This window comes from Notolepis coatsorum (genome assembly GCF_963971535.1).
Source record: "Notolepis coatsorum genome assembly, chromosome: 5".
NCBI classification, from domain to species: Eukaryota; Metazoa; Chordata; class Actinopteri; order Aulopiformes; family Paralepididae; genus Notolepis; species Notolepis coatsorum.
Window position 1 is genome coordinate 55,269,659 of NC_140169.1, and position 24,912 is coordinate 55,294,570.

A 24,912-nucleotide genomic window follows, 5' to 3' on the forward strand; every position below is an offset into this window, starting at 1 on the left:
AAGGGGGGAACAGAGGTTTCTGGGTCTGAGAGAAATAACAATGTATCATCAGCGTAAAGGCTCACCCGGCTTTCCATGTCCCCTATCTTAATGCCTCTAATATTGGGATGGCTCCTGATTCCTATCGCGAGGGGCTCCAGAGCAACGTCGAATAGTAAGGGAGAAAGCGGATCGCCCTGTCGGACCCCACGTTGCAAGTCAAAAGGTCCAGATTTATCATTATTAGTGAGTGTAACTGAGGGGTACAATTCCCTGACTGTATTGATAAGTATGGTATCATTAAACCACTACCGCTTTATGTACTTTAACTACTGGCCATACAGTACACAATATCTAAATATGATGAACACTTTCCCACCATGAAACCAGGTCCACACAAAGGTAATAATCAAATATTTAATATATAGCAAAAGGTACATATAATATTCACCATTACATTTATGATTTGAATGCTCTTGTAAGGCAAATGAGTACTCGTAGGCAAATCAACACTGAATGTCCAATCTCTGGTTACGCAGGAAGCAAGTATACAACCTGGCTCTTAGGGAATTATATCTATGGTCACTTAATGATTATAGCTGGATATACTGTAGGGGTCCTCCCGGTTGTAGGCCGGTAGGGGGGGTAGGAGAGCCGTCGGCAGTATCCCGTCTGGTCAACGATTTCTAGGGAGACTTCACGTACAGAAGACAGTGCAGTAGAATCTTGATCCACAGATGAATACACCTTGGCTCTCTTGTAGGCTGTAGCTGTAGCTGTAGCTCCACAGTGAAGAAGAAGCGAGGCGACCTCAGTCTGGTCTGAGCGCCGTCTCACCTTGACTCCTTTCGGGGTAGATCCAACACTCACCGGTGTTGGCGATTATCCGCTCCACAAATCAAAGTACCAAAGCAAATATATATTCCATGCCGCATAGGGCTCAGCAGTCGTCGGGTAGGTAATCCAATGTACAGGTCCACTCGGTCCTCGCCTAGAACTCCTCGGATGAAAGCACCACGTGTGGTCTGCCCAACCTGGTTAAGACTCTAGATAACACGAGGAAGCGATGGGGGTGCTGCTCACTTTAGAACTCTAACCGCACGATGCACCATACATAATAGACTATTATTACTTAATAGAAATACGGTGCCAAACTCTGGCAATTCAGCTATTAATTCGCACGAGGTCTCACTGCTATTCTAAGGCCAAACAGGCCATACTACACCGCACGCGGTATCGTGGGGTGAGGCTTCACGTTCTGTTACTTAGTTGGGTAGAAGGGTAAAGGACTAAGGGATAAGAGGACTTCTACATTTCTTGCGCCATATTTATATGCACGGTGGACAAATAGTGCCACTCTGCTTTCGGTAGCCGTATTCCTGCGCGGAGCCGGGGCTAGTAAGGGCATGTCTCGTCGGTACCTTTGAACTTGAACGCCAGGGGCTGGTCCCTGGCGCCTGGTCCTTTTGTCCAATAAGAGAATGAACTATTATGGGCTGTAGTAGAATAAAGGAATATTCCGTGTATATGTACAGGGAATATACAAGGGATATCAAACGATATACAAATACTATTCAATATATATCCATAAATAAATATATATATTCGGTTTAATCTGATCCTTCACAACAGCCGCCCCCTAATTAGTCGCACCTAATTAGCTAAGCAGAGACAGATTAACCGCACTGTCCACTACTCAATGTCCGCTGTAAGGGTCAGTCAACTCACAAAGTCATAGGGTCATGGTCGTCATCGATAGTATCGGGGAGCCTTGGCAGTTCTATCAGCCTCGCCACGGGTCGGGTGTAAGTCCGTCCTTGGACGAGCACTTCAGCTGCTCGGACCTTTCCATCGGCACCGGTGATCACTTTGCTTACGCGGCCAGCCGGCCACATAGCTCTGGGTAGTGACTGGTCGATAATCATGACGACTGTTCCTTCTGTCAAATTGTCTCTCTCTTTTACCCACTTCTGGCGGGTCTGTAGAGACGGTAGGTAGTGGAGTAGGAAGCTGTTCCAAAACTTGTCAGCCAGTACTTGACTGTACCTCCACATTCTTCGGCCGTTCGCTTCTTCAGGCCTGTACATTGTCTGTGGTAGCGCGGGGTCCAGCCGCCCCATCAAGAGTGTGTTGGGGGTGACTGGGTCGACATCTGCTACATCACTTGAGACGTAACCGAGGGGCTTTGAGTTCAATACTCCCTCGATCTCCGTGAGGACTGTCATTAGGACTTCTTCCGCCACGGTCTGGGCCCCAAGCACGGCGTACAGGGCGCCTTTTCCTTAATGATAAGCAAGCAGTGCAAGAATGCGGAAGCATTCTACCGTAGTGGCGTGCGGTAATGCGCCTTTCATTTTCCGCCGCCCAGCGCCCGTGCGTGCACCGGTGGCGGCGTGCTCGCTCAGGTGCGTGCGTGCGCCGGCGTGCTCGCACGAGGTGCCCGCGCATGCGCATGAGATCCGAGCGGAGCTCAATATATATAAGTCACCGCCCCTTATTCAGTATCTAGAAATAGCTCAATTGGCAAGACTACATGGCTGTGGATCCTATGGCTCGTTTGCTGGCGAGTTCAAATCCCATCGAATATTTTTTTTTTAACGTGATTTTTTTTTTTAACGTGTATTCTTTCGCCGGTTAAGGTTAGGCATGGTTAAGGTTAAGGTTAAGGTTAGGCATTGTTTCGGAGTTGGTTAAGGTTAGAACGGTTAAGTTTAGGCGCTGTTAAGGAGCTGGTTAAGGTTAGAGTTTGTCAAAGAGAATGGCAATATAATTTCTATGGTTAAGGTTAGGCATGGTTAAGGTTAATGTTAGGCATTGTTTCGGAGTTGGTTAAGGTTAGAACGGTTAAGTTTAGGCGCTATTAAGGAGCTGGTTAAGGTTAGAGTTTGTCAAAGAGAATGGCAATAGACAGCCTATTTCCGCGCGACAGCTCCCAAAGCGGGCCTGAAAAGAAAGGCGCTTTACCGTAGTGGCGTGCGGTGACGAATGCTTCCGCATTTTTGCACTGCTTGCTTATCATTAAGGTAGACGCGTACAGGGCTGTCTTTATGGAACGTACTTCTCGTTCCCAGGTTCCACCGAAGTGAGGTGCGTTCGGGGGATTAAACTGGAAGTCAATCTGGGATGGAGCGAGGTGGGTCTTAAGTTCTGGGCCCATAGCTTGGAAGCTCTCTCTCAGCTCTCTTTCTCCGCCTTTGAAGTTTGTCCCGTGATCGGACAACAATGTAGACGGTTTTCCTTTCCGTGATGTGAATCTTCGGAAGGCCATAAGGAATGAGTCTGTGCTCATGGTTGGGAGGAGTTCGATATGTATCGCTCTGGTGGTCATGCATTTGAATACAATACCCCACCGCTTCTCGGTTCCTCTTCCTCTCTTTATATACAGCGGGCCAAAACAGTCCATACCGGTGGAGTGAAAGGGCTTGTCGCCGAGTCGGAGGCGACAGGGAGGTAGGTCAGCCATCCGGGGTATACTGGGCTGCGCGCGCCACTTACGGCAGTCTAGACAGGTTCGCTGGAAGCGCCGCACTGCTTCTCTCCCTTGCAGTATCCAATAACGACGTCTGATCTCCGCGAAGACTCTCTCTGCCCCTGCGTGGTGCACATCGTCGTCGTATTTCTTTATGATCAGCTCTGTGACCTTATGTCGGCTGTTCAAGACTATCGGGTACTTAACGTCATCCGGTAGGTCTGGGGCTCTCCGCAGACGACCACCCACTCTGATGAGATTATGGGCGTCGCTCTCGGGGGCTAGGTGGAGCAGTCTGCTGTCTGATGGGACGGGCTTTGCTCCCTGTAGACAGGCTAGCTCTTCGGGGAACGAGTCTCTCTGGGCTCGTTGTAGTAGAAGGAGTTCTGCTTCTTCGTAGTCAGCTGCTGAAATGTCAGTTGTGGGCTGAACCTCTGGGTGGTGCCACAGAAATGTCTTTAGCTGCGCACTCTCTAGGGTGAGGCAATCGTCTAGAACCGGGTCTGTGGGGACGAGTGTGTGTGTCAACCCACAGAACATAGGTTTCTTGTTCTCTGCCTCCTCTTTACTCGCCTCCCGTGGGGTGGGTGTAGGCCACTCTTCTTCGGGGAGCTTGAGGAACTCTGGCCCGTCACTGTAGAGGTTGTGACGGGTGAGGTCATCCAGGGACATTCCCCGGGTGATGACGTCAGCTGGGTTGTGTTTGGTGTCCACATACCTCCAGCTGGTTACTTCTGTTAACTCTTGAATCTCGGTGACTCTGACTCCCACGAAGACCTTGTATCTGCACGAATCAGACCGGATCCATGTGAGTACGGTCGTGGAGTCTGACCACAAGATTGTTCTTTGCACCGGGATGGTGAGTTCACGTTGGATTAACGTGGCGAGCTGCGCTCCTGCTAGGGCTGCGCAGAGCTCTAGACGCGGGATAGATTGTTGCTTGCGTGGGGCTATTCTTGAGCGAGCCAGGATGAAAGCAGTATGTATTTCTCCTCCCTCCTCTCGGGCACGCAAGTAAGCCACCGAACCGTAGGCTACTTCGGAGGCGTCGCTGAATACGTGCAGGTCGATCTTGCATGTCTCTGGCCTCACTGTGGGTGGGAAGTAGCTGCGGCGTATATTAACACCTGGGAGTGAGCGGAGTTCCATCTCCCACTCTCTCCATGTGGATGCAAGGTGTTCGGGTATGGGATCGTCCCAGCCCTGGTCTTTGTTCCATAGCGCTCTTACAATCATCTTTGCCCTGGTGGTGTAAGGTAGAATACATCCCAACTAGGGATGCCCCGATCACGTTTTTTGCCACCGATACCGATCACCGATCGTCGTGATCCATATCGGCCGATACCGATCCGATACCGATTGTTTTTGATTAAAAAGAAATTAAAAATTATTTTATATAAAAAGTTTTTTTTTTTTTTTTTTTATAAAATATATATATTATATAATTAGACTTGTACTTGTATTATCTGCGACTGCGAGACATCGCCACCACGCAACAAGTCAAAATGCTCACTATCTGCAAACAGCTCCACTGTCTGTGTGTACTCAAAAGCCCAGCTCAAAAGGATTCTCCGGCGCTGCAGCGGGACCCCATTGGTAACGTTAAGTGCTTTGGTCGTTTCACATTCAGCAAGCCCTCAGCTCGAATACGCATTAAATCAATGTTATAAGACATTGATATCAAGAGCTATCTGTAGCTACTGCTAGCCGGCTAGATGACGTTAAGACAGAACTTTAGTTCAATGGGACATTTCGTTTTGAACAGTAAACGAACGTCAGCTAACGCAAGCTAACTGAGGTATGAACATGAACTACTAGACTTTCTGGATCATTTGTTGATATCAGGAGCTATCGGTAGCTAGCCGGCTAAATACCGTTAGACAATGCCTACTAAACGTGAATAGTTGACTGGGTAATTTTGTTTAAACAGTAACGATAGCTAGGTAGCTAACGTTAGCGCAGGTCGAATGCAGTGCACTACAGACTCGAGCAGAGGAGCCGCACCTCTTTGTTTACAAACTCTACACGGGGGCGGGCGGGGCTAGGGAGGAGGAGCAGCGGCAGTTTGCAGGTCGTGTGTGTCTGAGACAGACAGCGAGTGAGAGCTTCGCTTGATCGGTTTCCGCTATCGGCGAATATGACTAATTATCGGAATTCACAGATTGCATATTTATACTGAGTATCGGCCGATAACGATCGGTGGCCGATCGATCGGGGCATCCCTAATCCCAACGGGTCATATTGTCTGGCGAGTGTTCTGTATACACTCCGTCTGGTGGTCGGTATTGCCGTCGACCTTCCCTGCTCCTTGGTCAGGGGTTTGTGTCTATAATGGAGCGAGTCTGTTTTGAAGCGCCAGACTAGTCCTAGTGTCATTTCTTGGGCTTCTCCTGGGATGGTCGCCATCCAGGTGTCGCTGCTCGCGGCCTTGTCCTCGGGGGAGAGGCTGCGCAGTACTTGCGGGTCGCTGCTGGCCCACTGCCTGAGATCAAAGCCGCCTTTGATCAGGGAGGCGCGGAGCTTGAGTAGGAGAGCCTCGGCTTCTTCTGGCGTCGAGACGCTTTGTAAACAGTTGTCCACGTAGAAACTATTTGTCACACTTTGTTGGACCTCTTCATCTGCTGCTGGGTCCTCTGCGACGTGCTTTTGCAGTGCAAACGTAGCACAGCATGGGCTGCATGTGGTTCCGAAAGGGAGGACTTCCCATTGATAGATGGCTGGGTGCTCATCTCCGATCCTCTCTCTCCATAGGAACCGCAGCAGGGGCTTGTCCTCCTCCACTAGTCTCACCTGCAGGAACATCCCTTTGATGTCGCCGCTGATAGCCACCTTGTCCTGGCGGAAGCGTAGTAGCACGCCTAGTAGGGAGGGGCCGAGTGTTGGGCCGGCCAAGAGTTCTTTATTCAGATTTTGTGATCCGATCTGGTAGCTGCAGTTAAACACAATGCGATCCTTGCCGTTGTGGTGGACCTTGTGGTGCGGCACGTACCATGATTCGGTCGTCTGATCGGCCTCTTTAATGTCAATTTTCTTTATGTGTCCCGCTGTGATTAATTTGTTAATCTCAGCGCGGTACACAGCTTCTTGAGCGGGGTCTTTGGCTAGGCGCCGCTCTGTGTTCAATAGATACCGCTCCGTCGCCTCTTTTGTAGCGCGAAAGGTGGGCATTCCCTCTCGCCTCAGGAGTGGAGTTGCGTATCTCATCACTCCGTTGACGTTGACTCTCTTTGTCCCGTGCTCGAGGAGGGCTATAGCGTAGATATCTTCCTTAGAACGAATGTCTTTCTTTTCGTTCTTAAAGGGCATTGTCTCTAGTGTCCATAGCCTCTCGACATGCTGCAGGAGTGTGGTGTCTCCTTCTGTCGCTCTGGAGTGGAGGCAGCTAGTGGCTGCTGTTCGGTTAAGAGACTTGGCGAGGGGGCCTTGTAATGTCCATCCTAGGCGGGTCTCGACTGCTGCAGGACAGCCTCTGGGTCCTGTATGGACCCGGTCTATCGGGACTATGAGGTCTGCATGGTCGGAGCCTATCAGCAGGGTCGGGGTGGCACCGTCTATGAGCGGGATAGGGAGTTGACGCAGGTGCACATATTTCTCCATCAGCTTGGCGATGGGGTAGGTGTACTGCGATAGTCCTATTTCTTGGCTGGTGAAAGCATTAGTAATCCTGTACCGTCTCTCGGGCTGCCCGCTTGCTGCGATAGTGAAGGAGACATTCTCGCCCTTTATCGTCTTTAGATCTCGTCTTATTGTCCGAATAGTCATCTGGTTCTCGCTCCCCCGTAGCCCCAGCTGGGCCGCAGCGGACGCGAGGAGAAGGGTCTTCTCTGACCCGTCATCAAGGACGGCGTAAGTGTCCATGATCTTATCTTGGTAACTCAGTGTTACACGGACCACCTTTAAGAGCACCTGGGCGCCGCTGCTGCTAGCGGGGTCAATGTACATAACACTTGCCTTTGTGCTGCTGGATGGTGCAGGCTTTCTTTTGTTACTGTCGTGTAGGACATCCAGATGGGCTCCGTCACACCGACTACACCTCTTCTTTAGGCGGCACTCGGCTGCCATGTGACTGCGCGCACATCGGTAACAGCGCCTGTTGGACTTTATCCAGTGACTCACTTCTTCAGCGGTCATCTTCTTGAACTGGTCACATTGTGACAACCAGTGTTCCTTCTCGCAGTACGGGCACACCATCTTCCACTTCTCTTTCATCGAGGGGGTACTGTGGTTCTTGCTGCTCGGTACCGATTCTGATTGGTGCATGACAGTCACCGATCTTCGGCCATCGTTTACTCTCCTAGGTCCCTCTCTGGAGCTTGGTGTGCTCCGCACGAACGTATCCAGCCGTAGGCTGCTGACTTCTCTCGCCAGGAAGTCGGCTAGGTCTAGGAGGGATGGCTCGGGACCGTTAGGATCACAGTGTTGTACTGGACCTCCTGGTCCTGTGGAGTAATGTGCTGCTGTCGGGCTTGACTCTCCTCTTCTCCCTCTTCTTCTTCTGCCAGGTCATCTAGATCCTGTAGTCGTCTATTTAGCCTCTCCGCGGTGTCCGCCGTTCCTTCCTTGTAGCTGGGTCTCACTTGGACCGGTCGGGGAAGGAGTTCGGAGGGGGGTGTAGGCTCTCTCGGGTGGTCGAGTTCAAGGTCGCCTGCTCGGTCAGGGGAGGGTGCCCTTGACACGTGTCTTGACGAGGCCCTGGAACCCCTTGTGGAGGGAGGGGGTGTTGCCCTGGTGATCAGCTGCTCCATTAGCTGCGCTTGTAGTCTGTCGCGCTCGGCTTGTAGTCTGTCGCGCTCGGCTTCGCGCTTGGTGAGATCTGCTTCTCTTTGGGCACCGGCAGCGGCACGCTGGGTGTCGGCCCGGTCTCTTGCCATATTCTCTTCCGTCTGAAGGCGTCTCAGCTCCAGACGTATGTGCTCTTCTTCGCTCCGTTGCTGTGTTTGGAGTCGATCGCGTTCACCCTGAAGTCGATCGCGTTCACCCTGAAGTCGATCGCGTTCGGTAGAGGCTGTCAGGCTGGCGAAGAACGCCTGTGACAGCATCCTCTCCGCCTCGCTGGGGGAAGACGCTTGTAGAGGTGAGCCGCTCCTGGCTGTACCCGTTGGGGATGCGTTCCCCTGCGGGGAGTCCTGGAGCTCTATCTCCTCGGCGCTCTCCTCGTCTTGTTCCGTGCAGAGTTCCATCTCTGGAGGGTTGTCTCCCTCCCGGAGCTCTGGGGGGACTACTTCTTCGGTCTTGGCGGGGGGTAAAGTCGTGTCAGTTCCCTCCTGGTCCCCACCGTGAGCTTGGTCAGTTACATTAGAACCCACTAGGGCCTCTGTGGTCGGGGTATCCTGGTTGATAGGGTCGGACATAATTTTACTTTCTACTTTTACCGCGTTTACCGTTTGTAGAAGGCTAGGTAGTATACTGGCAGCGTAATCCTCTAAGTACTGAGGTGGCTGTCGTCTACGCTGCGGGCGTTCTACTTTAGGAGGACCGTTTCGTGGAGTGTTCATCATAGGCCATTTCAATATTAATACCACTATATTAATATTACACTGATTACCCTCCGGCTCGAAGGACCAATTGTAACTGAGGGGTACAATTCCCTGACTGTATTGATAAGTATGGTATCATTAAACCACTACCGCTTTATGTACTTTAACTACTGGCCATACAGTACACAATATCTAAATATGATGAACACTTTCCCACCATGAAACCAGGTCCACACAAAGGTAATAATCAAATATTTAATATATAGCAAAAGGTACATATAATATTCACCATTACATTTATGATTTGAATGCTCTTGTAAGGCAAATGAGTACTCGTAGGCAAATCAACACTGAATGTCCAATCTCTGGTTACGCAGGAAGCAAGTATACAACCTGGCTCTTAGGGAATTATATCTATGGTCACTTAATGATTATAGCTGGATATACTGTAGGGGTCCTCCCGGTTGTAGGCCGGTAGGGGGGGTAGGAAAGCCGTCGGCAGTATCCCGTCTGGTCAACGATTTCTAGGGAGACTTCACGTACAGAAGACAGTGCAGTAGAATCTTGATCCACAGATGAATACACCTTGGCTCTCTTGTAGGCTGTAGCTGTAGCTGTAGCTCCACAGTGAAGAAGAAGCGAGGCGACCTCAGTCTGGTCTGAGCGCCGTCTCACCTTGACTCCTTTCGGGGTAGATCCAACACTCACCGGTGTTGGCGATTATCCGCTCCACAAATCAAAGTACCAAAGCAAATATATATTCCATGCCGCATAGGGCTCAGCAGTCGTCGGGTAGGTAATCCAATGTACAGGTCCACTCGGTCCTCGCCTAGAACTCCTCGGATGAAAGCACCACGTGTGGTCTGCCCAACCTGGTTAAGACTCTAGATAACACGAGGAAGCGATGGGGGTGCTGCTCACTTTAGAACTCTAACCGCACGATGCACCATACATAATAGACTATTATTACTTAATAGAAATACGGTGCCAAACTCTGGCAATTCAGCTATTAATTCGCACGAGGTCTCACTGCTATTCTAAGGCCAAACAGGCCATACTACACCGCACGCGGTATCGTGGGGTGAGGCTTCACGTTCTGTTACTTAGTTGGGTAGAAGGGTAAAGGACTAAGGGATAAGAGGACTTCTACATTTCTTGCGCCATATTTATATGCACGGTGGACAAATAGTGCCACTCTGCTTTCGGTAGCCGTATTCCTGCGCGGAGCCGGGGCTAGTAAGGGCATGTCTCGTCGGTACCTTTGAACTTGAACGCCAGGGTCCTTTTGTCCAATAAGAGAATGAACTATTATGGGCTGTAGTAGAATAAAGGAATATTCCGTGTATATGTACAGGGAATATACAAGGGATATCAAACGATATACAAATACTATTCAATATATATCCATAAATAAATATATATATTCGGTTTAATCTGATCCTTCACAACAGTGAGGATGGAGGATGTCGGGCAGAGATACAGTATTTTGACTCATGCAATAAAAGAGTCACCAAATCCAAATCTTTTAAGTGCCTCGAGCATGTAGGGCATAGGTGTCAAACTCACGGCCCGCGGGCCAAATCCGGCCCGCCACGTCATTTGATGTGGCCCCCCAAGAGCTCAGGTAAAAAAAAAAAAAAAAAAAAAAAAATTTTTTTTTTTTTTTTTTTTACATTAATATTTGGTTAAAAAATAGCAGTGTTAAAATAATTGTGGGTTAATGCGTTAATAAAGCTTTAACTTTGACAGCCTTAGTTATTACACATTCTTACACATACATGTATGTTGAACATCTGAGGTAACAAAGGAAAAAAGCCAAAAGCACTTACTCCTCAGACATTCTTTGACAATTTTACAGCCCAAAATACAAAAAAGATCCAGGCGGAATAGGTAACAAAGGGTTGAAGAAATATTGTCTGAACTGTCGGATGCAAACTGGCTGTGTGACATAACCGAGCATCTCGCTCAATTGAATAAGAAGCTGTAGGGACGCAAACAAATCCCACCCAAAATTTGACCAATATAGTTGTGAACTGAGACAACCCTTATTTTGTTATTTTTGAGTACAGTTACAGTTGTGTGTTCATGCAGACACATAATGTAGACCCTGATGTAAACAAGTCGAAAGTCTTTCTCTGGTCTGCATCCCCTTAACAATTGTGTGTATTGAGCTGTACTGTACTGTACCCATTCTGCAATCTGTTAATTAAAGTTAATTAAACTATCTTCCATTAGTTGGATGTATGGTAGGCTTGGGCGGTATGACGGTATTAAGGTATACCAGGGTATTTAGAAATACCTACGGTATTGATTTTCAATACCGTCCGTCACCGTCAAAATCACAGATGCGCTTCAGTTTCTATAACAGTGAAACGGAGTTTTGAGTGTAGTGCACACACTGAGTGTAGTGCACACACTCGCCAGCAGAGGGCGAGACCGCTCTAGTGGAGCGAGTAGGTCAAAACGGTGTAATGTTGCGACAGTGCTGTGAAAATACCGTAAAGCGTTGTGACGAGAGCAGTGTTGTTGTGGTCCTTGTGGAGCAATCAGTCTCTTATTATATGTGAACTAAAGAGTACAAGGTTTACACAACAGCCCCCACCCGCCTTTTTATTGTATTTGTACCGTCCTGTACTATCCGCTGTCAGCTGTTTATCTCTCTCTGTGAGCTACTGAGCTTGAATAAATAGCGTTAGCTCACGTTAGTAGCGTTAGCTCTGCGGCTAATCTTGGATTACCCTGAACTAAATCAATGGCTAGGTTATAAAGCATTCGAGTAGTTTTTACTGCACATAGAAGTAGCCAAACAACGGGAGCATTTCGGGAGCATATGACCAAAACCCAGGCAATTTCTAGCCCTTAAGGAATCAAATAGTCTGCCATGGCTATAGGCTAGATGCTAACGCTAAAACGGTGCGGGCTTCTACCGGTGCGGGACGGGACTATCATTCTGAGAGCTGACGATGATTTGTTTACTTGGTAACACGTAACACCCCCCCCCCCCCCCCCCCCCCGCTGATGAAAATGAAAGTCATACCGTCAAATACCGTGCACCGGGGTATTATAACATAAAGGTTTGCCGGTTTGAAAATAAGGATACCGCCCAAGCCTAATGTATGGCCTCTGCAAGGTTGTGTGCAGCCATTTGTTTTTGTAACATCTGCTACATCTGTCCCATGTGTTCTTTGCAGCTCACAGTTGTTAGTTCTGCCCCTCTTGACTGTGACAAAAAGGTTTTGAACAAACTTAATGTCATAGCTTGTATTTGATGATATTCTTCTTTGTTATTTACTTGAATGGTTTGATCATTGATTGGTGGAGTAATATGGGGTTCTGATAAACTAAAATTATTTGTTAAAATAACATAAGCTAACATATATTTTTACATTTATGCAAATTAATATCCAATATGTATAACTTGAATAAGTAATAAATACAGAAACACCATGTTTAACAATATGTAAATGTGTAGCTACATTTATTTTACATTACATTAACATTTATACGGTCTTTGGCCCTTTGAGGGCAACCATAATGCTGATGTGGCCCTCTGTGAAAATGAGTTTGACACCCCTGATGTAGGGTCACTCTATTTGATCAAACGCTTTGGCTGCATCTAAGGACAAAATGGCCGCTCTGGAGTTGTCCTCGTGGTTGGTATAAACATTGTTCAGGAGCCGACGCACATTACAAAATGAAAATCTGCCTGGGATAAACCCTGTTTGGTCAGGGTGTATAATTGATGGAATATGTCTCCCTAATCTATTGGCTAATACTTTTGTGATCGATTTTTGATCAAAATTAAGGAGGGCGATGGGCCGGTAGCTAGGGATGGGAATCGAAAACCGGTTCCCGTTGGGAACCGGTTCCTAATTGGCCGATGCCTGGAACCGTGTGGCTCCCGTGACTTTCGATTCCATTATCGCTGCCAGGTTTTTCCTACAGTTGCGCAATAACGTTAGCATGTAGCCATGGCAGACTCTATTTGATTCCTTAAGGGCTCGAAATTGCCTGGGTTTTGGTAATATTCTCCCGAAATTACTTGAATGCTTTAGAACCTAGTCATTGATTTAGTTCAGGGTGAGCTAAAATTAGCTGCGGAGCTAACGCTACCTAACGCGAGCTAACGCTATTTAATCAAGCTCACAAAGAGAGATAAACAGCTGACAGCGGATAGTACAGGTACAAATACAATAAAACAGCAGGTGGGGGCTGTTGTGTAAACCTTGTACTGTTTAGTTCACATATAATAAGAGACGGAGTGTTTGTTTACAAGTCTGTACACTGTAAGACAGGAAGTACCGTGGTGGTGCAACATACAAATGTGTCCGTGTAGCAACACAAGCCAATACCTTATAGGACAGGGGCCCGGGGAGGGAGCTCTGTGTGTGTGTGTGTGAGACAGAAGTCAGAGGAATAACAACCTGTTATTCAATAGATTAAATTAGTTTAAGAATAAAAAAATAAATACATTTTAAGAGAATCTCAAATACATTATTTTATTTAAGTGTAGGCTATAGTTAATGTTTTATTTTTTACAGTTTTGTATTTTTCTGACATGGGGGCTCAACAATAAATGACAATCAGAAATGTCAAGTTGCATGTTGTTATTCTAACCAGCTTAGACCCCTACGCTCTGCATCTTCTGGCCGCCTCAGACCTACTCCTATCCAAGCTCCGGGAGGGTCATCAAAGAGAAGTCGCCTATTCTCAGTCCTTGCCCCACAATGGTGGAATGAACTACCCACCCCAGTTAGGACAGCCGAATCACGTCCAATCTTTCGCCGTCGACTAAAGACGCACTTCTTCAACCATTATCTGAATAAAAAAAAATATATCTAACCCTAACTAACCGTACTGTCATGCACTTGTCCTAATAAACTAACCTACACTGTAGCACGCAACACTTTGATGAACATTGTTGCTCAGCTGATAGAGTTGTGCCCTTCCTGATGGCTTGTCGTACAGAACTTGTAAGTCGCTTTGGATAAAAGCGTCAGCTAAATGACTAAATGTAAATGTAAATGTAGTTCTGTTGCATTTCCAATTTATTTATGTAAATTATAAATTGATCAGGTATCGATAAGGGTATCGATAAAGAATCGAATCGATAAGCAGAATCGATAATGGAATCGTATCGATTCTTGCCCTTCTTCAGTAAGATACATATATTTGCTTCATACAGAGAGTTCGGAAATCTGTTATTCTTAATGGAGTCATTGATCATTCTGAGTAGGATTGGGGCAAGTGTCTTATGAAATGTCTTGTAAAATTCACAGCCAAATCCGTCTGGGCCTGCTGCCTTACCGGAAGGAAATGACTTAATTGCCTCAGCTAGCTCACTCTCTGAAAAATCTGAATCGAGTTCTAACCTGGATGACTCATCCAGTTTTGGCAGGTTGAGGGAGTCAAAAAAAATTGTAAAGTCTGCGTTAGTGGCCTGAGACTTTGTTGTGTATAATTCTGAATAAAATTCTTTAAAGCGGTTGTTTATTTCCTTAGGGTTAGTTAACAAATCACCTGTTTTAGATAACATTTTGTGGATTGCACGGCTCGCCTGTGCTCCTTTCAACTGTCTGGCCAACAGCCTCTCTGGTTTGTCGCTCAGTTCGAAGTGTCTCTGTTTGAGCTTCAATAAGAGTTTACCGATGTTTCCACTAAGAATGCGGTTATATTCATATTTTAAATTCAAGATCTTATTATAGTCTTCTTGCAAAAGAGAGTTCCTGTAAGTCTGTTCAAGGGTCGGGAGTGTGTTTTCGATTTCCACCAGACGATGGCGCTGTTCCCTTTTTTTTAACTTTCAAAGGAAATGATATGACCTCATTACTGCTTTAAGAGTCTCCCAGAGTATGGAGTCTGAGACCTCCCCTGTGTCATTGAACTCAAGGAACTCCTCCAAGTGAGCTGTCATACAATTAATAAACTCTTGGTCTGTGAGCAACCACGGGTTAAAGCGCCAACAGTAGCTTTGTTTGGGCAAAGCAAGCTTTATTTCTAGTGAAACTGGACTGTGATCCGATATTATTATATTATGATATTTGGTATCCACAATGTTAGTTATTAATTTTGCATCCACTAAAAAATAATCAATTCTCGTGTATGACTTATGGACATGCGAGAAAAACGAATAGTCTTTGTCCGTTGGGTGTTGTAGTCTCCAGATATCTACTATGTTTCTAGATTTAATTAAATTATTTAATGTTAGGACAGAAGCTATGGCTGTTGGGGTGCGGGAGGAGAGTCTATCAAGATATGGGTCAAGGTAGCAATTAAAGTCTCCACCCATTAATAGATGGTGCCTAGGTCTGGAATTAAATCAAATACTTTGCGGAAGAAATTTGGATCATCAGTGTTTGGGCCATATATGTTCAATAATGGGATATTCTTGCGAAAAAGAATAGCGACAACTCTAGCTTTGGATGTGAAAGGTGACTGGTAAACTTGAGATATCCAGTTAGCCCTCAGTCGCCTCTGTTCTGTAGCTTTTATGTGAGTTTCTTGTAGAAACATTATGTCAGCTTTAAGAGACTTTAAATGCGCAAACACTTTGCCCCGCTTTAGAGCTTGCCCAAGACCGCGTACATTCCACGAGACCAGCGTTATGTTATTCATATCTGTCTGATTTATACGAGTGGATCCTGACATGTAGGCTATACAATTGAAATAATGAGAACAGCCTGGAAAAGCACACTAGAATGAAAATTAAACAATGAGTCTGGCAGCTCTGGACAACATTCAACACAAATACCCCCCCCGCAGGGTGAGCCACCCCGTAGCGCAGTTTTGTTTTGCGTAAAAGTGATCTGAGCTCATCAAAGGAGGCTTGCTGCTTGCGTTGTTCTACTGTGGCATCACGGAAGATGCTGATTTTATGTCCTTTGTTGTACTGTAGCCCACCTGGCTCTTTAGCTTTCCCACCGGCAAGACGCACAACCTTCTGTCTTATATCAGAGTTGTTCAATTTTGCGATTAGGCATCGCGTCTTGCCTTTATTTGCTCCGATGCGGTGAGCGATATTGACCAAGTGAGGTGGACCTAGATCTTGACCAAAAAGTTCGCTCAGCATTTCGTTTACAAACAGTGTCGGGTTGCCTTGTTCTGTTCCTTCTGGTGCGTGTACCGCTTCAGCAACGGATCCTATTTCCGGGGTTGCCCTGATTGGCCGTGACGGCCACGTGACACGCCGCGGCCACGCCCCGCGGCAGCAGACGCGGCAGCGAGAGAGGCCGCCGCTGTGTTGTACTTGAACACGGACTTGACCTGCCGCGACGCTGGAGTTCAGCTCGACAATGAGAAGCATTTTGGATAAAAGTATTCTGTACTTCTGTATGACAACAATGTATGCCTTTCAAATGTTAAATGATAAATGATTAAGCGTGGCGCGATGTGAAAGGCAGTGGGGCACAGCTCTGCACTCGGGAGATGTGGCGCGACAATGAGAAGCATTTTGGATAAAAGTATTCTGTACTTCTGTATGACAACAATGTATGCCTTTCAAATGTTAAATGATTAAGCGTGGCGCGATGTGAAAGGCAGTGGGGCACAGCTCTGCACTCGGGAGATGTGGCGCGACAATGAGAAGCATTTTGGATAAAAGTATTCTGTACTTCTGTATGACAACAATGTATGCCTTTCAAATGTTAAATGATAAATGATTAAGCGTGGTGCGATGTGAAAGGCAGTGGGGCGAAACAGCTCTGCACTCAGAAAAAAAATGTGGCGCAACAATTGCTGCTGCTGCACTGGCGTTGAAGTGGGGAAGCGGCAGTGAAACACAGCAGCCTTGGCGTTTTGCCGCCGGGCGTGGCCGCGGCGTGTCACGTGGCCGTCACGGCCAATCAGGGCAACCCCGGAAATAGGATCCGTTGCTGAAGCGGTACACGCGTCCAGGCATGATGTTACCTTTAGCTGGATTTTGTTTAGATTATCCTTGATCGGCTTTAGATTGGCTTCGAGTCCTGTAGCAAGTTCTTCTCGTACAATTCTTCTCATGAGTACCGCTAGGTCAGCGTTCTCCATTGTGAACTTTGTTTGTGCACGCGTGGACATGTGTTTGTTCAAGGACGATTAGATCGTTTTGAAAGAATCTGCTTACAAAATAAAAGGAGCTGATAAATGTCGAGGTGAAGTCAACTTAGTTTCTGTTCATTATGGGTTAAAAAATAGTGATAATTCGAGGGTTTGCTGCGACACGACGCAAGCTGTGTTCAGTCCATGCCACCGGAAGTCATCTCCCCGATTGCAAAGCATGTTAGATGCATTTAACCCCCTTGCGGAATAAAACAGCAGGGATTTGTTTTGGGTCCCCGAAATAGGCACACTAGCCTTGATATGTTGCAATGTGTGTTCCAGACGCTACTGCGCTGTCCTGTGAGCCGAGCGGAAAGACTCTCCCACGGGATTTTCAAAATAAGAGTATCGATATGAACCAAACGTTGTTAGCTGCCGGAGCCATAGATATTATGGCTGGAGCTGCGCTTCTGCAGAGATGAGATTTGCCACAGAATTTTCAAAATAAGAGTATCGATATGAACCGAATGCCTATCGCACCAGTGCTACTGAAGTAATCCATTTATCGCACAGACCGATGTTGCTGTAGCACGTGCGATATATATCTCGCACTGTACAGCCCTGCATTGAGGAGTGTGTTTCTTCAAAAAATACCCTAAAATATCATTTGACATTTACATTTTTGAGCTCTTCCAGGCATGTAAATGAGAAACAATCTATTTTTTTAATACAAATCGACCTTTTTTTTTAGTACATTTTAAAGTTAAATTCATCAATCTGGTGCACTTTGAGAGCAAAATAAAGAGGCTAGATCTATGATGAACTTTGTGCTCAAAACACAAAATCGACTAGACTAGTGCTTCCCAATCCTCTCCTCGAAGCACCCCAGCCGTTCAATGTATTTGTTAAATTCCACCACCAGCACACCTGATTCAACTTAACTAGCCCTTTATTAGTTGAATAAAGGTGTGCTGGTGGTGGAATTTAACAAATACATGGAATGGCTGGGGTGTCTCGAGGAGAGGTTTGGGAACCACTGGACTAGAGCATACATTTGAGCCATCAAAGAAATGAAGCAAAAGTGGTTACCTGTGTTGAACTGGTTTATTTTTTAGAAAATAAAAAAATATAGTGGATTACTATTACGACTACTACCACTGCCAATACTACTGATACATCCCTATTGGCAAACTTTATATTTAAAAAAATAGAAAGAAAAAAAAGAATAAGAAACTTGAAATTGGAACTCACAACCTAAAACCCCTCCCTACCTCTCTCCCAAACCGTCTCTACAACAATTGTTTTATGTTGCGTGATCATGTATATCATGTACCTGCACTTGTCCAGAAGCTTATGGGGATAATCCCCTCAATAATCAAATGGTTCTATTCTCTTCTTACCAACAGGACACAACAAGTCAAGGTGAATGACACACACTCTGAGGTCAAATTCTGCAGCACCGGGGTGCCTCAAGGTGCGGTGAGCTCCCCTCTCCTATTTACACTGTACACCAATGAGTGTAGCAGCAGTCGGCCTAACAATCATGTCTGGACATTTTCAGACGACACACTTATTGTAACTGAGGGGTACAATTCCCTGACTGTATTATATAAGTATGGTATCATTAAACCACTACTGTCTTATGTACATTACTACTGGCCATACAGTACACAGGTATATCAGATGAACACTTCCCACAATGACACGGTTCCACACAAAACTGGGTTATAATAATATTTATTAGCAGCAATGATAGTATATAACAATACTTTACGTAGGGTCGCGCTTATAAGGCGAAAGAATGTGCGTGAGTAAATCAATAACGTAAGTCCATTATCATATTACGCAGGAGATAATGAATACCACCTGTATCTTAGGAATTATATCTATGGTACACTAGTAAGGCAGCGGGAGATACTGGTAGGGTCCCTCCGGTTGTAGGCCAGCAAGGGGAGAGGATTTGTCGGTAGTAGAGTCTGGGTCAACGAAGAATAGGGAGACTCCAAGTACAGGAGACGGTGCAATAATCTCTTGATCCGCAGACGAATAACAGCTATTCTCCGGCATGCAGCTCCGCATGGAAGAAAGCTAGCCAGCCTCAGGCTTCTGAGAGGCGGGCTCGACGTTGCTCCTCACAGGGTAGATCCCACACAATTGTGGGTGTAGACGATTCTCCGCTCCATCAATTACAGGACCAAAGCAAATATAATCCAGCCGAAAAGGGCTATGTAGTCGTCGGGTAGGTTATCCAGTGTACATGTCCACACGGTCCTCGTCTAGGGCTCCTCGGGTGAAGGCGCCAGGGTAAGCTGCCCAGCCTGGATAAGCACACTAGCTGGTACGAGGAAACGTTGGTGATGCTGGTCACTGTAGAACGGTAGCCGCACGATACACTATACATAAATAGACTATTACTGAATTAATAGAATAGGTCGAACTCGACGGTACAGCGTTAAACTCTGATACTTCAGTTATTAATTCGCACGCGGTCTCAATGCTCTATTTGGGGCCAAACAGGCCTTACTTCACCGCACGTTGTATCGTGGGTGAGGCTTCAACTTATTGGGTAACTCTACTTCTGTATTCACCTGCGCCGTATTTATACGTTAGGTGAACAAACTAGTACCAGCTTTATTCCTGTCTCGTATCCTTGCGCAGAGCCGTTCATGTCCAGGCATGTCTTTGGCGGTGACTTTGAACTAGACCTTGGGGGTATGGCAGTGGCGCCTAAGGGACCGCTGTCCAATAAGAGAACGAAATATTATGGTCTGTACTAGGTTAAAGGGATATTCCGTGTATATGTACAAGGAATACACAAGGGATATCAAACGATATACAAATATTATGCAATATATATCAATTAATAAATATATATATTCGGTTTAATCTGATCCTTCGTAACACTTATTCTAATCCTATTGAAGGCTGGCGACTGCCCCTCTACCCTCAGCTCTGAACTAGGCAAAATCTGCATATGGCTCGCTGATAACAAACTATCATTACACCTGGCTAAAACAGAGTCCATTCTCTTCGGTTCAAATAACAAACTCGGCAAGACCGACGGCTTCTCAGTTACAGTGGGTGACAATATTGTCACAAGGAAAGATGAAATTACATACCTAGGTTCCATCCTAGAGGCAAATATTTCCTGTGACAAAATGGCATCCACTGTAATAAAAAAAGTTAACCAACGAACTAGATTCCTGTACCGGATCTCCTCTCTGGTAAACAAGAATACCCTGAAGACTCTGGCAGGATTACTCATTCAAGGGTACTACGACTATGTTTGCACCTCATGGTACCAAAGCATCTCAAAGGTGCTAAAAACAAAATTACAAACATCACAAAACAAACTGGTCAGACTACTGCTTGACCTTACTCCTAGAACCCACCTCCCCCTGCCCACTTTGACAACCTAGGATGGCTTAGAGTTGACGACAGAGTGCAGCAACTTGCAATGGGCCTGGTCTACAAGATACACTACACGACTAAGGTACCCATGTACATGTCAAAATACTTTCCAAAGGTCAGTGAATACCACAACCGCAAATCATGTGAAACCCAGATTCGGCTCAAACAAGGGACTAAACACGTTTCGCAATTATGCCACATCAATGTGGAACGCCCTACCCACAGCTGTAAAGGAATGTGAATCACTACCCACTTTCAAAACCACTCTCAAAGAGCACCTACGAGAGACTGCAATTTGAAACTGGCCCCTGTAAATGTCCTAACCCAACCCCCTCCAATGTACAGTAAATGTCCTAACCCAATAATACACGAGACCCTCTTCTTGGGACCAAGTAAAGTTTTGTCGATAATCCAATGTACAGTTACCCCCCACCTACCCAACCCCCCCCCCACACACAACCACCTCCAATGTACAGTTCCCCACACCTACCCAACCCCCCCCCCTCCACCCCACCTACCAACCTCCTACCTACCAACCTCCTCCAATGTACAGTTTCTTCGTCAAATGTATATACTCTCTTTTTTAGACTCTTTTTGTATCGCAAACAGTACTGTATTTGTAAATCTGGTATGTCATTAGGGATGGGTACCGTTCACATTTGAACCGTTACCGGTACCTGTGAATCGATACCGGTACCCAACGGTACCTTTTTTCTGTACTTTAGTCTCTAAAAATGTAATCTACCTACCTCAGTAGTGAAAAAAAAAATCCAAACTTCAAATAACTACACTTTCGCCCGTTTTCGGCTTGCCATTGCCCCGTCTGCTTTGTTGTTGAATCAAGTCAAATCCTAGGTTCGTATATTGTGCGTGTGAACGTTGACATGAAAAGAAAAAAGGTTTAATTTTAATTTTAATTTTTTTTTATCTCACGTGAATCGATACTCTGTAGTACCGACGTGTTTCGGTAAGTACCTTTAAAAGTACAGAATTCGGTACCCATCCCTATATGTCATAAATGTATAGATGTAGCAGTACTGTCTATCTGTATGTCATATATATGTTATGATGAATTGAAAATGGGGGACCCTGATGTATTCAAGACGAAAGTCTTTCTCTGGTCTGCATCCCCTTAACAATTGTGTGTATTGAGCTGTACTGTATTGTACCCATTCTGGAATCTGTTAATAAAATTTTCAATCAATCGACTTACTTTAAAGAGATCGATTCCTTTCAGGTCTGGTGTGAGAGACATCATCTCATTCTCAATACGACCAAAACTAAAGAGATGATCTATGACCCCAGAGAAGTGAGAGTCCATGACCCTGTGGTAATTGGCGACTGTGATATAGAGCAGGTTGCATCATATAAATACGTAACCTAGGAATCCACATAGATAATCGACTGAAATGGGATGTACATGTTGATGTTCTGTGTTCCAAACTAGCCCAACGACTGCACTTCCTCCGTAGTCTCAGACTGTTTGGTGTGAGCACAGCGATCGTGACCACATTTTATAAAGCTGTCCTAGAGAGCCTGATGAGATATGGGATGGCAGCGTGGTTTTGTACACTCGCAGTACAGTGTAAGTCGAATATTGAAAGGCTAGTGAGAGCAGCGATGAAGGTGACCGGAAACACCATGTATTAGGGGTGTAACGATGCATCGATGAATCGAAATGCATCGATTCTAAATAATAATTTGTTTAAAATAAATCAGAAAAAAACGAATGTAATCTCTTTGAAAGAGATGTCCTTTAAAGGTTCATGCTTCTCCCCATCTCTGGCTGACATCACCATTGTGATGCATAATGGTTTGGCGCTTTGTGTTTTCCTCAAGTGAGGGATTCTCTGTCGGGTCAGCAGCGTTTTGTACTTGCTGAAGCTTCTCTCTGTATAATTATTTTTTAAGTTTAAATATTATTCCTTTTTAAGTTTAAAGGGGAACTATTTTACTATTTCTTTCACTATTTGGGCACTTTTACACAATTCCTGTGAGTCTATGGAACACCTCTGTAATATATATATTTTTTTTATTCATTGTTTTGTATTTCTAATCAAGTCCTCAAAAACAGCATTTTTCTACCTCAAGATTTCGAGCTGTTTTGAGCCTGGGCTGCAGGGCGCCACCTAAACCACTGTGCACCGTCGTGTTCGCCTGAACATTAACATGCAGCAGTGACTATATGACATCACATATAGGCACATTTTCAAACGACTCAGTTCAGTGAGGGTGAATATTGTGAGAGGAGAATTGGAAGAATGCGCCAATATGAGAATTTTGAGACATAGATCATATTAATATAAGTTCACATAGCTAGGAAACAATGCTAAACACTCAAAAAGGCCATTTATAAGATAGTTCCCCTTTAAATATCAACATTATCTGGCCATCCTCAGTAAATACTATCAAACTCCTCTGACCTCATCTGCACACCAGCGTTTCCGTTAGCCGGTAATTACCGGTTTTTGACCGGCAAAATATGTTGAAGTCCGAATATTTAAATATCTCCGGTCATAATGTCCGGTGAAAATAATTTCTCTAAGCACAATTTTATTATTTGAATTGTATTAAAATAGACTCAAATTAAATAGCCTATGCGATGAACAAAACAATCATTACATGTTGCTTCACGCTGATAAAGCGCGGATGGCGCCGCTCGGATGTGAATCTTTTTTTCTTTCTTTTTTTGAGCCTGTCTGTCTGCCCACCACAGAGACCGCTGATGCCGTGGTGAAAGAAAACAGAAACAGAAATGTCGAGCGTTCAGGCCCGAGTGGAAAGTTTAATTCTCCTGGCTGAGGTGCGACATTATATCCACATTTTCCAGTTCACTGATCCAGCCAGGGTTACCAGTGACACAGTTCATTCTGGAACCTCAGATCCCCGCTGATCATGAGGTTCTACAGTATCGCGTTGGATCCATACACGTATCGATTTTTTCGAATGGTGATCAGGAATTGGAATATACCAGTTGGATACCATCTGATGTCAGGTAAGGACTCTATGTTATCAGTGTTAGGATAATCAGAGTAAGTTTGATGAAGTTATAAGCTGTTTTGTGAAATGTCTTCTTGTTTCGGTTTCACTAAAAGTCCGAGAGGAAATCAACAGGGCGATTATCCGCGCGCGGCCGTAATGTGCTTGCGTGCACGTATAATATTGATCATCTAGCGTTTATTTGAAAACGATTCATAAAAAGGCCGACGAATATCAACGTTGTGGAATATTCCACTAAAAGACTATTTTCATAGAATGCTCCAGAAAGAGCTGTTTTTTATCTGAAAACGGGGGCTTTTCTAACTGCTCTGAAACGGCAACGACGCGATAAACAGCCTTGACAGCACCGACTGGAAAATAGTCTTTGATAATGCGATGGGCAGATTAGACACATAGCCATAATTTAAAACATAGATTAGGCGATATTAACGTTAACATTGGCGCCGATGGTGGCATTCAGCCGGTAAAAAGGAAAACCAGGCTGACCGGCATTTCTCGAATATGTCCGGGGATAGAAATCTTGCAGGACATCCAGACCGGCACGAATATGTTCTAACGGAAACGCTGCTGCACACACACTATAAAAACAAACTGGATATTTGGACTAACGTTTGGCTACTTGAGAGAGAGGGAGAGAGAGAGAGAGACGCACGTCTGACTATTACGGAGCGAGCACTGCGTTCTGAGAGAGAGAGAAAGAGACTCATTTACTGCGTTCCGTTGTCCCGGAATGGATTTGGTAGCTGTCATTTCATCACTCCATGCAGTAGACCGTGCAGCGTCACCGTTTTAGAGTCGTAGTGAAGATTGATTTATATGAAAACCGATTTATGTATAATTTAAGCAAATTCCACACCATTCCGCGATAATTCAGAATTCTGTGAAATCCTCCGCGATTCTGCGACCGTGGATTCCATAGGGCCCTACTTTACACCTGTATCACTGTACAATATAATAAAACACAAGATACTTGTGCCCTAATGATGACGATAAATTAACGCTCAATTAACGACCGAATTCAGTCGTATACATTCAAAACATTCTTGGTAAATGTGCCTGACAGCACTAATTCTAATGTGATGATTCAACTGCATCAATTTGAAAATGTTAGAATCGATTATAATTGAAATTAATCGGGGGGAATATATATATATATTTTTAAATGTTTAATGTTTTTTATTGACCTATAGTCCATTCATGCTGAGTGAATCAGTTCCCCCAGCCACATTTGTGTATTAATTTTTTTTTGGGGAATTAACTGATAGAAAATGAATCGAATTGTGGTCAAATGAAGAGATTTCATGATGCATGATGCAGTGGCCAATCACGGGAACCCGGAAACACACAACTGCGTTGGGTAAAGCATACACGCGTGTAGACCGGCTCAGCTAGGGAGACTGCTGGTGAGGCGGGAACAGGAAGAGACCCATATAAGGCTGTGGGGACCTGCTGACAGATGGGAGAGAGAGGCCCTGGCTGTGGCTGTAACAGGACCCCCCCCCCTCCAGGCTTGCGAGCCCCAGGCCACCGCCCGCGAGACTTGGTTCCCGTGCGCCCCAGACC

At 45.6% G+C, this 24,912-nt stretch overlaps 2 protein-coding genes across 2 annotated transcripts in view; both read left to right on the top strand.

Annotated features, from left to right (window-relative positions):
* The window catches only part of LOC311228197 (uncharacterized protein), a 465,049-nt gene that overhangs the window by 413,602 nt on the left and 26,535 nt on the right, over positions 1-24,912 (top strand). The gene's annotated exons all lie outside the window — the stretch shown is intronic.
* LOC311229089 (uncharacterized protein) overlaps positions 1-24,912 on the top strand; it is a 68,703-nt gene that overhangs the window by 17,713 nt on the left and 26,078 nt on the right. The window contains exon 2 of the mRNA XM_084315098.1: positions 18,345-18,412. The gene's annotated coding sequence lies outside the window, so the exon portion shown is untranslated. The remainder of the gene's footprint in view (positions 1-18,344; positions 18,413-24,912) is intronic.